Source organism: Engraulis encrasicolus, chromosome 21 (genome assembly GCF_034702125.1).
Source record: "Engraulis encrasicolus isolate BLACKSEA-1 chromosome 21, IST_EnEncr_1.0, whole genome shotgun sequence".
NCBI classification, from domain to species: Eukaryota; Metazoa; Chordata; class Actinopteri; order Clupeiformes; family Engraulidae; genus Engraulis; species Engraulis encrasicolus.
This window is the reverse complement of record NC_085877.1, coordinates 13,286,121-13,302,179: the sequence shown is the minus strand read 5'-3', so window position 1 is coordinate 13,302,179 and position 16,059 is coordinate 13,286,121.

The window sequence follows — 16,059 nt, the reverse complement described above, 5'->3', positions numbered from 1 at the left end:
AGTCATAAACAACAGGTCTTTTTAGGAGCTTGACAACAAAGTTTCCCTCCTCCCCCAAGGATCCTCATGAGGTCAGGTGTGGACGATAGTGTAGAGCTGTGTGTAAAAATGTATTCATTCATCGTTTTATTGTCAGTCATTACTACTCATTTCCACGAGTTAATGGACATGTTGCATGTCAGCACTCAATGAATGAATTAAATGCATGGATATACAGTTTTTTTAATTATTATTTAAAGATTCTGACGGCGTGACAAATTATTTGGTCACAACGTAATTAACATGGAAAATTGTGGGTCCCAAGACTATTCCAGTTAAGAACCACAGGTGTAGGGGTCCTTTATTTACCCCAAAGGAAATAAAGGTGTCTCTGTTTAAGCATGACATCATATAAGCCTATGGTAGGGTAGGGTGGTGACAGTTGCACCATTTTGTTTTTTACTTTTCCTTGTACATCTCAGAGACTGCTTGCAATAGGAACACAGAGTTTTTATATATTAAACCCATATCTGTCAATAACCCATCTATAATTTTGTAACATGTGTTTACATTGTCACAGTGGGAATATTTGCCATTTAATGGAAAGAGTGAAATGCTGCAACCATCCCCACAAAATACAGTTTGTTTCTGATTGGAGAAAACTTCAGTGTTGCAACTGCCACACGCTGCAACCGTCTCCACTCTCCCCTTCATTGCAAGACAATACAAGATGCGCTTAATATAAGATACACAAAACAATACTAGATACACATGATAGTTGTGATGCGAGAGGGAAACATTAGATCAAGCTCCAAGGTGAAACTCCAGTTGCTAATAACTAAATCCTTACACAACCCGGATGAATGACAATCTCCACAGATATGGAAACAGTATGTATGTACCTTGTGTTGATGACAGGATGTGCCCTGAAACGTGACAAAACCCAGAAACCATTCTGCCTGCAGGTAATTGATTTTGTCAGCCTGATTGCCGTGAATGAGTGTGACAACCTTTTGTCAAGCAAGTAATTGGATTGTGTCTATGTCAATTCACAGTAACCAGCGAGGACATCTAGGTTGATAAAGTCTATTAACCCCCAAAATAAGGGTGTTAGCTTTTGATGAGTTGAGAGTTTGTCTTCCTTTATTGTCTGTTAAGGAAACACTAATGGCTGCTTGACAAGCTAAAGATCCATCTCCTTTTCTCTGAAAAGACCTAATCTTGCTTGTCCTGAAGTGACATTTGCTAGCCTATCTTAGTTGGGATGGGATTGCTGAAGGTCTGACTCACTGTTTGCTGAGAAAAACTCAACATTGTTATGACAGTGGCTGAGAGTCGTTGCCTCATTATGCATACTGTTCCGCCAGTGGAACGCCTGAGTATTAGATGCTGGTTACATGTATGTGGATATTTTTAAATGCAAATATTTGTTTTATCTGTTTACATGTTAACACAATATGTGGATAATAATAAATAAATAAAAATAAAAAGATGACAGGTACGTTTTAGCCCTATAAATGGGATATTTTTAAAATAGAAGTTTTGAAATCTGCATTCTAAAACTCTGTTTATGCGTGTATGAGAGGCCAAAAACAATGTGTTTTAAAAAAATGTCCATATGCGTCACATGTAAACGGTTTCTTAGTTGAAAACATTTTACTAACATAACACTGATATGAAAAACACACACTGCCTGACATATATCACGGCTTAGTCATTGTCATGGTAACAACAAACTTAGAACAGGGCCATGTCTTAATACATTAAGGACCATGATAATATTTAGTCATTACCATTTTGGTAATAACAAAGCTAACACAAGAGGCTCTGTCTGAAGGGGTTTAAACCTCACACTTTGACAATGTTGTGTCTCCCTTTGTGATATGTTGCTATATTTCGTTCTGTATTTTTTGCGAAGAAACACTTTTGGAGGCCTGAAAAGACAGTCTCCTACTCTACACCTTGATTGACCTGAGGTACCATTTGCTTAAGCCTCACTCTTGGATCATGTGTGTTTTCCAGAAGTGGCGGAGTGGGAACTCGCGATTCGTTGAAGTACCAGTCGAAGTGCCTATCCTCGGTAATGCACCTCCAGAAACAGACACCCATGCACGGGGGTGCCCCCAGCCCCAGCCCCACACCTCCATGCCCAGCCCAACAACCACCTCTGCCCCCTCACACCCCCAACGTGCTCTCTTTTCTACATGGCTGTAGAATCTCTTATACACTCTGACAGCTTTGGCCAGGCCCATTGAAAACTAATCTGAAAGCCCCACCACCACACCACCACCACCAATGTAATGAGGACCTAATTCTAGGCCCCCTCTCACCCTGGGCCCGGGACAAGTGACCCCTTTGTCCCCCACCTCCTGTTGGCTTCTCTTGCATGTCTGGGCCCTCCTTCTCGGATACCCCTCCTGGGGCATTTAGGGGGCCTGACGTAACTGTTTTTAGGCTGCTCTGGCTCAATCCAGTTCACACCGCCTCTCCACCGAGAACACCCCCTGTCCATTCTTTCTTTCTCTCTCTCCCTCCCTTCTTCTCTCCCCCTCTTTCTTTTTATCTCTCTCGTCTTGTTGACTGTTTAGTGATATTCACACTTTTGCAGATACACACGCACATGCATACACACACACACACACACACACACACACACACACACACACACACACACACACACACACACACACACACACACACACACACACACACACACACACACGCGCGCGCACGCACACAACATACACACAAACTCCTTCACGCTTGCTCTCATTCTTTTTGACTGTCTCCCTGTCACTCTCTCTCTCACACACACACACACACACACACACACAGCCGTTCTCATGTCACTGTGTTACTTTGGCACTGCCATGAGGATCGCTTCAGTCAGCAAACTGACAAATAGCAGCATGTGAGAAGGAGCATAAAGGCGGCATGTTGTCTACCATCAGTGCAAAAGGACTCACTGTGTGTGTGTGTGTGTGTGTGTGTGTGTGTGCGTGTGCGTGTGTGTGTGTGTGTGTGTGTGTGTGTGTGTGTGTGTGTGTGTGTGTGTGTGTGTGTGAGTGAGAGAGAGAGAAAGAGCGAGAGAGAGAATTTATGATACACGAATGACAGTGCAAATGTTGTAAAAGTTGTGTGAGTGTGTGCATACGTAAATGCATTTGCATGTATGTGTAGGTAGACGTAAAAATACAAACATACTGTTAATAGAATGCACATGTATGAAGGTGTAGATATGTGTGCTCTTCAAAGATTGCGTGTATGTGTTTGATGGCATGTGTATGTGTGCATGTGTGTGGTATGTCTATTTCACGTACGCATATGTATGCAAACATAAAACAATGTGCATGTGCATGTGAGTGCCGTGAATACATAGTGTTTATGCATGCGTGTGTGTTCGTGCTTGGTGTGTGAGTGCATGCGTTTGTGTGTGTGTGCGAGGTTGTGTAAGTGCATGTATACCACAAGCATAAAAACTGTTGTGCACACAGGTACAAGGTATTGTGCTGTGTGTGTGTGTGTGCGTGCGTGCGTGAGTGTGTGTGTGTGTGTGTGTGTGTGTGTGTGTGTGTGTGTGTGTGTGTGTGTGTGTGTGTGTGTGTGTGTGTGTGTGTGTGTGTGTGTGTGTGTGTGTGTGTGTGTGTGTAGCCAATATGTGGGCGTACATGCTCTTTTATGATTCTGTGAGACTCTGTGCCAAGACAGGGCCAGTAAAAGCAACTGCTGATCCCTCTAGTGAGTCTCAGATTAAATGGCGTGTGCTCCACTTGTGACAGAATACTTACACACACATGCACATACGCATGCACACACACACAATACCTTACACCTACTGTATGTGTGGAAGAAAGTCGGGGTACAGGGAGGGTGGACAAAGAGGTACGTTGTCCCGGGCTCAGGGAGAGAGGTGGCCCAGAGTTAGGACCCTATTACATTGTATGTATGAGGGCCGTGGGTAGAGACGGTTTTACCAAAAGGCATACTAGGCAATTGCCTAGGGCCCCACCAAATCTGCCTTCTGCAGAGGCCCCCAACAGTCAAACCCATCATAGTAAATACCAGACAGAAATGATACATGAGGGCCCCATGTCCATATTTCACCTAGGGCCCCCAGGTGAGTAGAACCGGCACTGGGCGTGGGGTCATTCTGATTACCTTAAACCAGCCAATACACCTCTGTGTGGAGTGTCCGCCACCAACAACAACTCTCTCATGTAGCCTTGCCCAGGACTGGGGTGGTGAGGGCTGAGGTATGCGTGTAGGTTGGTATGGATGGGAGGTGATGTACCCAGGGCTGCTGACAACTTTGGGTGGACCTGGGACAGAGTAATTTGAAAAGCCTCCCCCCTCAATACACATAATGTAATGAGGACCCCATTCTGGGCCCTTCTAGCTGGGCCCAGGACATCTGACCCCTGTGCCCTGCATCCCTGGGTTTTTTACCTGTTTTACACACAGCTGCTCTGATTTTATGTCGAAAATAAATTCTCTCTCAATTTTGCTGCAGTGGGTAACTTTAAACGGCAGCAATATTTTTTAATGAGTAGCTGAGTAGGTGGGGGGTGGGGAGGGAGAAGGGAAGGAACTGGAAAGAGCTGCCTTACTGCCTATTTTCAGGCAGCGGTCCAAGATTTTGCAACTTGTTTAATTGGCTCTGCAATAATGCCAATGAAAAGTTGACAGTAACTGTCAATCAACAGAAAAAGTCCTTCACTTCTATTCACACTCTTTTTCCACAAGTCCCTTTATCTCCCAAACACACACACACACACACACACACACACACACACACACACACACACACACACACACACACACACACACACACACACACACACACACACACACACACACACACACACACACACTCGTCACTATGACTAGAGTTTTGGCCTATCTCGTAACACCAGCGCCATATTTGGACAATGGAGGCCATATTCAGGTACTGTAGTGATGTACTCCTTGCTTTGATATTCTTCATGCAGTGAGTGGTTTTGTCTGCCTGTCACGTTTTCTTACGCTACTCCACCCCACTTTCTCTCTCTCTCTCTCTCTCTCTCTCTCTCTCTCTCTCTCTCTCTCTCTCTCTCTCTCTCTCTCTCTCTCTCTCTCTCTCTCTCTCTCTCTCTCTCTCTCTCTCTCTCTCTCTCTCTCTCTCTCTCTGTGGCCTCGTCACTGTGATTGAAGAGGGGGTCTTCTCGCCTTGTCAGAGTGACGTCATCAGCGAAGCATTTTCACTTCCACTGCTGCGGCCGGCAGCAGCAGGCCTGATGAAATATTCATGTCAACGTGAGAGAGTGCCTCTAAAAATACACCCCAGGCAAGTGTGCAGGGCAGGCAGGCAGGCTAACACTCGACCACCGCCCTGACGTTTCCTTCATTCTCTGTACTACGTCTTTGTTGTACTCTCAGGCACATGCACAAGCAAGCAAATACTATGCACATGCAGGCAAGCGCACACCCACAGATATTAGGTGACACACACAACACACAAGCGCGCGCGCGCACACACACACACACACACATACACACACACACACGAGCACACACACACACACACACACACACACACACACACACACACACACACACACACACAAGCACACACACACACACACACACACACACACACACACACACACACACACACACACACACACACACACACACACACACACACACACACACACACACACACACACACACACACACACACACACACACACACACACAGTGCAGTATCTCGATGTCCTCTTATGCTTGTGCAAACAGACAAATACATGCACGCACACACTTATGGCATCAGGCCTGTTTATCATATTATCTGAGTGTTGTTCAGAAGTCTAAAAACACCCTCTTTTAACTGCTAAGGAACAGGCATTCAAGTGTCAGGCTGTGCTGTCCCACTTCCTCCTTCAGGTTGTTAATGCAGCCCTCTTTGGCTTCCTGTAGAGACTATTCTGAACTAAAAGTAGATAATATCACACGAGCTGACTGCTCTTGATCTGTGGTCTGTTATACAGCGTTTGTGTACATTTTTCTGCTCATCTGATCTATTTTTTTTAAATTAACTCTTAAAGTTACAGGAGCCCCTGTTATGAATTTGCTGTTACCAGAATGGCAATGACCAAGTCTTAATGTATCACTAAAAGCTGTGATGTCAAAGAAGTGTAGTACAATGGTAGTTAAGTCTTTTCAATGACTATTACAGCATTCCATAGGCAGAATGGTGCACATTATGAGATAGCATTACATTGGACTTTACTGATGCTTTTATCCAAAGCCATTTGCAGATAATACAGGGTATTGGTAACAATGCCGTGTGGGGACAGGTGCCTTGCTCAAGGATACTTCAGGCATGGAGGGAGGAAGGGATTGGTAAGGATGGGGATTGAACCGGCAACCCTGTGATCTACAGTCCAACTACCTAACCATTACACCATGGTTGAGATGATGGAAGGAGACAACAAGAACCCACCTGCAATCAACCTTATGTAGGTTTTAACATCAGGATTACCATGTTGTTTTCAGGGCCGGATTAATGCACAGGCTAGATATGGCTGCAGCCTAGGCCCCGAACCTGCCAGGGAGCCCCTTGGTCAAAAGTGGAAAATTGCAGAATTATGAGAGGAAAAATTTGAGTCTCATGTTGAGTACAGTTGGTAGACATATTATCCTTAATTCCTAACAAGTAAGTATGACACTGTCTATGTAAATTTGTCATGAAATTTGTTTTCCGGGGGGCTCCATAGCAACTTGTAGCCTGGGGGCCCCAGGCCATCTTAATCAGGCCCTGGTCATTTTATATAAAACGTATACCTTTGAATTAGTTTTTCCCCACAAAGTGCAATGGAATCTGATGGTTTCAATTTTTTCCAGAGCTGTGTCACAAAACCACTAGCCCTGACATGACAAAAGATTGTATTTCAGGCCTACAATGGGCGTCTGATTAAAAAAACAATTATAAAGCGCTTTTATGTAGGGGAAATAGGTCAAGTAGGCACCCTTCATCTTCGGTGAGAGTTTGAATGGGCTTCTGGGTGCAGATCCCGCCACTAAACGTCTCAGATTTACACCCAAAGCCTGAGAGCTTTCCAGGGCTGGTGTTATGACATGCAATACGCCAGCTAATATTTTGGAAGTTTCCAACAATGTGGAACAACAGTGGGGTGTAGCCGTATGAAATTCTTCAATAGTAACCTGCGGCTTTGCTCATTTGCGTCGTAGTACCATAGTGACCTAGACTGCCCTATTTCCAGTTCCATAAGTTTTTAAAACAAAGGGAATAGTCCATATAACTATACTTACATATATATATATTTTTATTTTTTTGAAGTGGATAGAAAAATATGTGGTTCTTCTGCCTTTACTCTCATCAATTCATTGATTTACTTAGGGACCAGCTGATTCAGTGAATAATCTGAAAAACAAACGTGGCAGGACCTACCTTATAAACCTGGGATGTCAACCTGTTTACTGCTATTAATTAACCTATTAATAGGTCACTATGTGTTGTAAATGCAATGGCCTGCACTTTTCGCACATTCAGTTGTGAAATTGACCCAGAGTTGAACACATTGACTGACTCACCTTTAGCAATTTATAAACAGGCGTTGGATATCAGCCACTATTATACTGCTTTCCACTTTCCACGAGTACTAAAACTCCTAGGGTATGCCCCCTGTTATAAATTTGCTGTTGCCAAAACTGCAATGACCAAGTCGTAATGTATTTCTAAAAACTCTGTGTATGTTGTAGTAATGTAGTATTATGGAAGTAAAGTTACTATTACAGTGGTGCACTGGTGGAATGGTGGACATTCTGTGGTTTCATTTCTATTAGGCCTATACTGTCCTATTCAGCAGACATATATACTGAGGCTATAATAACGTCAACTCTGTCGGTGAGTGCATTGCAACCCGAGCTTCTGTTACTCCATTATATGCATTCCATAACAACAGCCTTGAGTAACCCATTCATACGGTACTTTCTGGTGAAGCTGAGCAGCAAAACACTCTTGGGTCAGCAGCTAAGGTTTGGATCAGCTTCTTACCATACTTTGTATAGTATATAATAATCCGGTAATATTATTCTCATTATACATGTACGTAGTATAGAGACAATAAAGACTTCTACTAGTCGTCATCCTTCAATTCCATATTTCTCATGCTAGAGCTCTAAACTCAGGCCCACCCGGGACCCAAATCTGGCCCGCCGGGTCATTTAATTTGCCCCGCGAGATCATTTCAAATATGTATTACAGTTGGCCCACATACACCATTTACAAAGCCTACATGACTTGAATATGAAATTTCTACTACACGACCGACCCGGATTTGATTCCGACCCGGGCCCTTTACCGACCCTTCCCCGTCTCTCTCCCAATTCGCTTCCTGCCATCACCTTCAGTGTCTTGTTGTATAAAACTAAAAATAAAGGCTTGAAAAGAAAATAAGAATAACATTTAAATTCTTTTAAAAAGAATGTTGAATTTCACACTTGTCCAGTTGGTACTACTACTCTCTGAGTGTTACATTAACACTGCAACATTTTCTGGGTGGCCTGCTCACCTTTCTGCTATGCTGGCTCCATGCAGTTTAGTCCAACACTCTGTCCTCCACTCTAATCCCCCTACTTTCAAGGCTCCAGAATTTCTGAGTGTTTCTGACAATGCAATTATGCTAGTATTTAATCTCAGCTAATTTCACCCATAATCTTGTAATGGGGGGGGGGGCACCCTAGTTCATGACAAGCTAAGTCGGGCAGCCAGGCTCTGTCACAACCAGGCAAGCAAACTAGGCAAGTGCCTTGGGCTCCCAGCTGAAACAGCCCCCTGTATGCATTTGTAATTCACTGACACTAGCAATGGTAACTCTGTGAGTGTGGCGATGACACCTCCCTAAATTCTATGGGCAAAAAATGCAATGCCATCGAAATGAGGGAGGGCCCCCAGTAGTTTGAAGAGTAGAAAGGGGGTCCCAAGTCCCTCTTTTGCCTAGGGCCTCCAAACACCTTGCAACGGCCCTGCAGGCGACCAGTGGTGTGTAATGAACGTGGCTGCAAAAAGGGGCTAAAGCCTGGCTAATACAATCTCCACCACCGGCCATTTTCCACCGAGCTGTCTTCTGTTTGTCCCATTTGTGTGACAGGTAGCCTAGGTAGAGGGGCCAGCGAAGCGAGAGGAAGCGATACTCGCAGCGGGAGGCAGAGGTGACTCACTCGTCATTACCATCTGACTAGGGAGGGGCGGAGGGAGAGAGAGAGAGGGAGGGAGGCACACATTCAATCTGATCTAGAGCATGGCTTCATTGATGCAGATCCGATGACAGGTCTTGTGGAGGGAGGACACAAAAGTCTTGTATTGTCTGCGAAACTGACAACACATTTGTTAGTTTCAAATAATTCAGGGTAGTTTTATTGTGAGTTGGGTGGGGTGATGATTCATGGTTTTTTTCATAAATTTGGAGGGCATGGTGGGAGATGTGGGGTAAGTTTAAGCCGTAGCCTCACAATGCACACTGATCCACCCATGGAACACTAATTAAGTAATTAAAATGCTTGTGAGCATAGTACTGCACTACTATAACATAAAACAGGGCATTTGGTAATGTACGACGACTTTGTCACTGCCATTCTGGTAACAGAGAACTTATAATGCAGTGTCTTAATGGGTTAAAAGAAGCTACATATAAATAACGTCAACGCCCCGGTCAATTTCACACATCCCCTCTGGTATCTACACCTATCCAAGGCTTCACTAGACCCGTGCAACATGGACCTGACAATCTAACTGATTAAGCTAAAATCTTACGCAATGATGGCTGCAGGTAACACGCCTCTTCTGCAGCCTCACTAAATGCCTGCATTGAGATCTAATGTTAGCAACCTGTGTCAGGTAACATCTCCTTCAGAACAACACTCAAAAAGCTTTTACTTTTGCTCCCATTTGATAAATCAAAGCTGTCTGGGCCTACATTTTTATTCATGTGTGAAAGGGCATAGGTGCCGGAAAAAGGGGATGCAGTGGTGAATTGGCATCCCCACTTTTGGGCTTCCTATGAGGCTTTCTCAATTTTCACTGCAGACAAATGAGTGGAGTGTAGCAGAAGTAACATTGTTAAGAGATAAAGAAAATCACGAGAAAAATGCACCACTTTAAAACTCGTTCCGGCGCCCTTGTGAAAGAGTGTCTGAAATGTGCAGGCCTGGGCTAGTAATCTGGCGATGGTGTTGCTCTTAACTCATTGCTTTTCCCCCTTAGAGACTGGTCCATCTGTAACATACACAATGGACTTAGCCAATCGTAATATCACGCTGTTTGAGGGGCGGGTCTACGTCAAAATGCACAAGCCGTTTTTTTTTTTTTTTTTGGTCCCTGATACTGTGAAATGTGTGCTCACATTAAAGCTCCTTATATCCACATTTTTTGTTTTGCATAATGCACACGATTCCACCAGTGGAATGCTGTAGCGGTCCTCGACAAGTAAGCTTAGAGATGGGATTTATGGCTCTTTGACGGGATCCGGATCTTAGTGGCTTGTTCCTTTCAAAGAGCCGTTCAATAAACTGGCTCTTTTGGCTGTTTTTTAAAAATGATTTATTCAGTGTTTAGAATGTAATATTTCGACTCCACCTCAAGGTAATTTTGTCCAAACAACAATTGATTATTGTCCTGCCTCTAAAGACCGTTTTTGCCACTCTGTAAGGCAAACATTTGTGTTTTTTTCCCCCAAATTTAATTACTCTGGTCGAGGTCACCTGCTTGAAATTAATGGAAAATGAATGAAATAACGCTCGAGTGTCTCCCCCAGCTGTGATCCGGTTCCCATCGTTCACTTCAGAGAGCCGTTCAAAAGAACCGGCTTGTTCGTGAACGACACACCTCTATCGACAAGACTACCACCACAGAACTACACTAACACTAACAGTATTAAACAGAGTCTTTAGTAATACATTTGCCTACTAACAGGGGCTATGTCTCCATGCACTACAGCACAACAGGAAATCGCCTTACCCAAGATGTGTAATCAAACCTTCATGACATAGATAGATTACTGATTAAGGCCCAATCAACACTAAAAACCCTGTAGGCTGCTATCAGGCATGTAGGCTGTCTGTCTGCGTCTTAAAACGTGCAGGTTCAAAGTACTACAGGTCACACACTGACTGTCACAGAACAGGGAGGGTGCATTCAACTGAACCCTAAATAATCATTACCATCTAACAGCTTAACTGCATTACAGCCCTTCAATAAGACAAGAAAAATGCAGCTCTGGCGCCAACATGGCAAGGAAGCAAGAAGCATGTGAATTGTTAAATTGAACATGCAGACTGATTGTTACTTGGTCATGGATTCCAGCTGGTTTGTTGCCATCTGCTGGTTGTCTGTGTGTAACACATCTAAAACACACACACACACACACACACACACATACACACACACACACACACACACACACACACACACACACACACACACACACACACACACACACACACACACACACAGTGTCATTCATTCATTCTTACAAAAACAGTGTCATCCATTCATTCTTACACAAAACACACACACACACACACACACACACACACACACACACACACACACACACACACACACACACACACACACACACACACACACACACACACACACACACACACGCACAGTCTCCGTCTGTCTCTCCTACCCGAGGCGATTCTACTGGCAGTGGGGGCCCCAAGCAAAAACCCAAAGGAATGAACATTCTGAGCCAATCGGCGCAATTACAGTTTAAAGTTTAGCTGTTTTTTTTTCACCATCTAGTGGCTTGGGGGCCCCAATCGGCTGCCTGCCTAGCCTGGTGCATCTGCTCCTATCTCTCAAATAGCCTACACATCCACAAATTTCAGACACAGCATGGATGTTTGGATTTTAAATAGTGATAGGCCAAGTGTCTTCCTTTTTATTCTCTTTAGTTCTGCCGCTCCTTTTGACTGTTGTTTAGTTCTTTAGTTCTGCCGCTCCAACCCTGACTGTTGTTGGGCTGGTTTTCACTCGGCCTAGTGCTATTGTAACGGAGGCCAACTAGCACAGAGTTGGCGTAGAACGTTGGTAAACCTCCCTCCGATAGCCTCATACAGTCTCGTGCCGTTGGGCCGAGAGACTAGTCTCTTGGCCCAGCGGTATCGTACTGTGTCTCCCATTGCCGAACCGTTGTAGTTGACGAGGTCGCACGTTCGATCCCAGAGGGGGGTGAACAGGTGCAAGATGACCTCCGTCACAGTGGTGCCGTATGACCCGGGATGGGAGTGAGGTTTAAGGGGGAGAGTGTAACGGAGGCTAACTAGCACAGAGTTGGCGTAGAACGTTGGTAAACCTCCCTCCGATAGCCTCATACAGTCTCGTGCCGTTGGGCCGAGAGACTAGTCTCTTGGCCCAGCGGTATCGTACTGTGTCTCCCATTGCCGAACCGTTGTAGTTGACGAGGTCGCACGTTCGATCCCCGAGGGGGGTGAACAGGTGCAAGATGACCTCCGTCACACTATCCCCTGGGATGGTAGAACCAGGCTAGAATGTTTTAGGCTTGTCGAATGTAGGTAATAATTATGTCGCAATTTTGGTTACATTGTGGGCCTACAGATACTATTGTTGTGTACTATCATTTCAAAGATACAAAGACCTGGAGAAGAGAAGAGAAGAGAAGAGAAGAAAAGAAAAGAAAAGAAAAGAAAAGAAAAGAAAAGAAAAGAGAAGAGAAGAGAAGAGAAGAGAAGAGAAGAGAGGAGAAGGCCTACTTGTTATTAATCCCGAATGAAATTAAGGTGTCTGTAATCTGACATAAATACAAAAAATACACAAAAACCAGAGAAGGCTACAATCAATCGGTCTTCCAGCAGTTCACATGAGAAGATAAGAGAAGTGTGTTCAAAGTGAAGGAGACACAGACGACCAAGCTATGAGATGATGTGGCTCTACTGCTAATGTTCCAACATTTTGATACTAGCACTGTGCACGTGCGTGTCGTGTCGTGTGAACTGTGAAGGCTGACATTGATGGCATTCCATCACTCGACCTCAGGTAGGTTGTGTCGACAGAAGAAGCTGTTCACGATTTGACTAGTAGCCTACGGTAGGCGTATTCCGTGCTTTCATAAATACTTGGCTCACAATGACATTCTTTATAGCCATGCAGTAGCACATGTCAAATGTCCCGAGGCGGAAATTAAATGGGCCTAAAATCTGTGATTCTAAGAAATGGAATAGGCCTACTAAAACGCCGCACTATTATAGACTGCCCAATAGAGGGCAGTAGAGTATAATCCAGAAATCACCACCACTGGTATGTGTTTCAGTCATATGGTAATGTAATTTTGTTAATGGCCAGGAAACGGTTGGCGCGCGCAACATGTTTGGAGCAACCGATTAATAGACCCTTTGTTTCACAAGAAGAGAGATAGTGTAGAGACTAGAGATGCTTTTGCAATTACAAAATTAGCAAATTATGACTACAAAGGCCTTTAATGCCAATGAAATTAATTATTACCTGTGGGCTAGAAGTCCTAATAAGTTAGTCTCCACGGCGCAACAGTCGGTCCTCCACAAGAGTATCTCCTCATTGTGTGCTATGCTGTGCTATCCATTGCCACCAAAACCATTAGCTGCAACTGGCCATGACAAACCCCTGTTGTGATTTGTACAGTTTTCAAATGGTTGAGGTTATTCATTTTCCTGAGGAAAAACTTTTCTGCTTCCAAACTCCTCTGGTACCAAGACCATCTCGTATGACACATTCTGAAGACACCGTTCCTTCAACGACACACTCAGCTTGTGAGTAGGCCAGGCCCAGGCTACGTTTGAATGTCTGCTGTTTGTCTGCTTTATGTGTTTGTATAGGCTGACATGTGCGCGTGTGCACGTAATAAAGACGAAATACAAGACGAAATACAAACAAACCAGTTGTTAACGCTCAGTAGGTCGCCACATTTCATAATTCATAAATTAGTCACAAGACCTTGCATCTTCTGCAGCTGCTGACATGTTCATAGCCAGCGGGACAGGCTTGTTTTGTTTAGCCTGGGGCGAACCACGCTCAACATTGGATACTGCTATAGCCTGCATGCATCCAGGTGTGTGTGTGTGTGTGTGTGTGCGTGCGTGCGTGCGTGCGTGCCTGTCTGTCTGTCTGTGTGCCTGCGTGTGTGTGTGTGTGTCTGTGCGCGCGTGCAGGGGCGCTGTCAGAAATTTTGGGGCCCAGGAAAGATTTGAATTCTGAGGCCCCTTAAGCCCCCTGTCAGTGCGCCAGTGCTTGGAATCTGTAAGACTGTAAGACCTTGTGTGTGTGTGTGCACGTGTGAGTGAGAGTGTTGTCGTCTGTATAATTGCAATGGTGTTGTTGAGAGAAATTGTGTGTGTGTGTGTGTGTTGTGTGTGTTTGTGTTTCTGCATCTGTGTGTGGTTGTGAGCATTTCTGTCTGCACACTTGTGATGGTCTAGGAAAGAGAAGTGCGTGCGTGCGTGCGTCTGTGTGTGTGTGTGTGTATGTGTGTGCATATGCACGTGTTCATGCATCTGCGTGTGGGTGTGAGTAAGTGTTGTTGTTTTCTGTCTGTCTGCTGGCAATGGTCTTCCCGCCCCAGGGACGGATTATGGCTCCATGGGCTCCTAGGCCAGACAATAATAAAGGCCCCCCTCCATTGGTGTTGCTATTGTGCAAACATATTCAGGGTTGATGTTTGAGAGACCCTAAGTTCTTGAGGGTTTGTCCCCTGATAAAATTTGAAAACAGAGAACTGTTTGTTAAAAAGTGTGATTTTAACTCAGTATGTCAATGGAAATATTTTGGGCTCCAGCTCCAGGGTCTGTTTGACTCCTGGGCCCCTGGCCTTGCCTGGTAGGCCCGTGCCGTAATCCGGCCTTGTCTCGGCCCCTCTGCCACATAGTAATCCTTGATTTCACAGCGACTCAGTAAATTTGCCGTGTCGGGTTTAGAAGAGACATCCAGCAAGAGGCTTCGATGCACGCCAGGCCACACACACACACACACACACACACACACACACACACACACACACACACACACACACACACACACACACACACACACACACACACACACACACACACACACAAACAAGCCCTCACTGGAGCATGCACACATGCAGACATGCAGACACAAACAAACAAACAAGCACACACGCACACACACACATAAAGACAAGCCCTGGCTGGCACATGCACACATGCAGACACAAACAAACAAACAAACAAACAAGCACACACACACACACACACACACACACACACACACACACACACACACACACACACACACACACACACACACACACACACACACACACACACACACAAACAAACATTCACACACAGCCAGCACCAGCACCACCCCCACTACAAATTCACACAAGCGCTCCCAGATACTCTGGGCCATCATGAGGCCTGAGGGGGAAGATGTGTGTGTGTGTGTTTGTGTGTTTGTGTGTGTGTGTGTGTGTGTGTGTGTGTGTGTGTGTGTGTGTGTGTGTGTGTGTGTGTGTGTGTGTGTGTGTGTGTCTGTGTGTGTGTCTGTGTGTGTGTGTGTGTGTGGGACATGTGGGGGGATGTAGTGTCCTGTCTCTGGGACAGGAAGTCCCAGCTGTTACCCCCTACCCCCCACCCCCCCATCTCCCCCCCCCTTCTCCTCCTCCTCCTCCTCCTCCTCCTCCTCCTCCTCCTCCTCCTCCTCCTCCTCCACCCCTCTCCCCATCACCCAGCCGTACTCATCTCCCACACACTACCGCAGTGGTTACCAAACTTTTTCAACGAACGTAACCCCTGAAGACACTAACCCTGTCCCCTGTTATAAATGATCTGGTACCAGAATGGCAATGACCAAGTTGTAATGTATTACTTAAGGCCCTGTGCACCGTCATAGTGGTGAAGTACTTTGGTAGTTACATTTTTTCAGTGACTATTACAATGTCCCAGTGGCGGTGTCTGGTATTTTCGTGACCCATCCATCCACCGTAGTCTTAGCCTAGCAGTGAAAAAAAACATTTTTTTTTTGGGGGGGGGGGGGGATTTTTTTATTATTTTCAG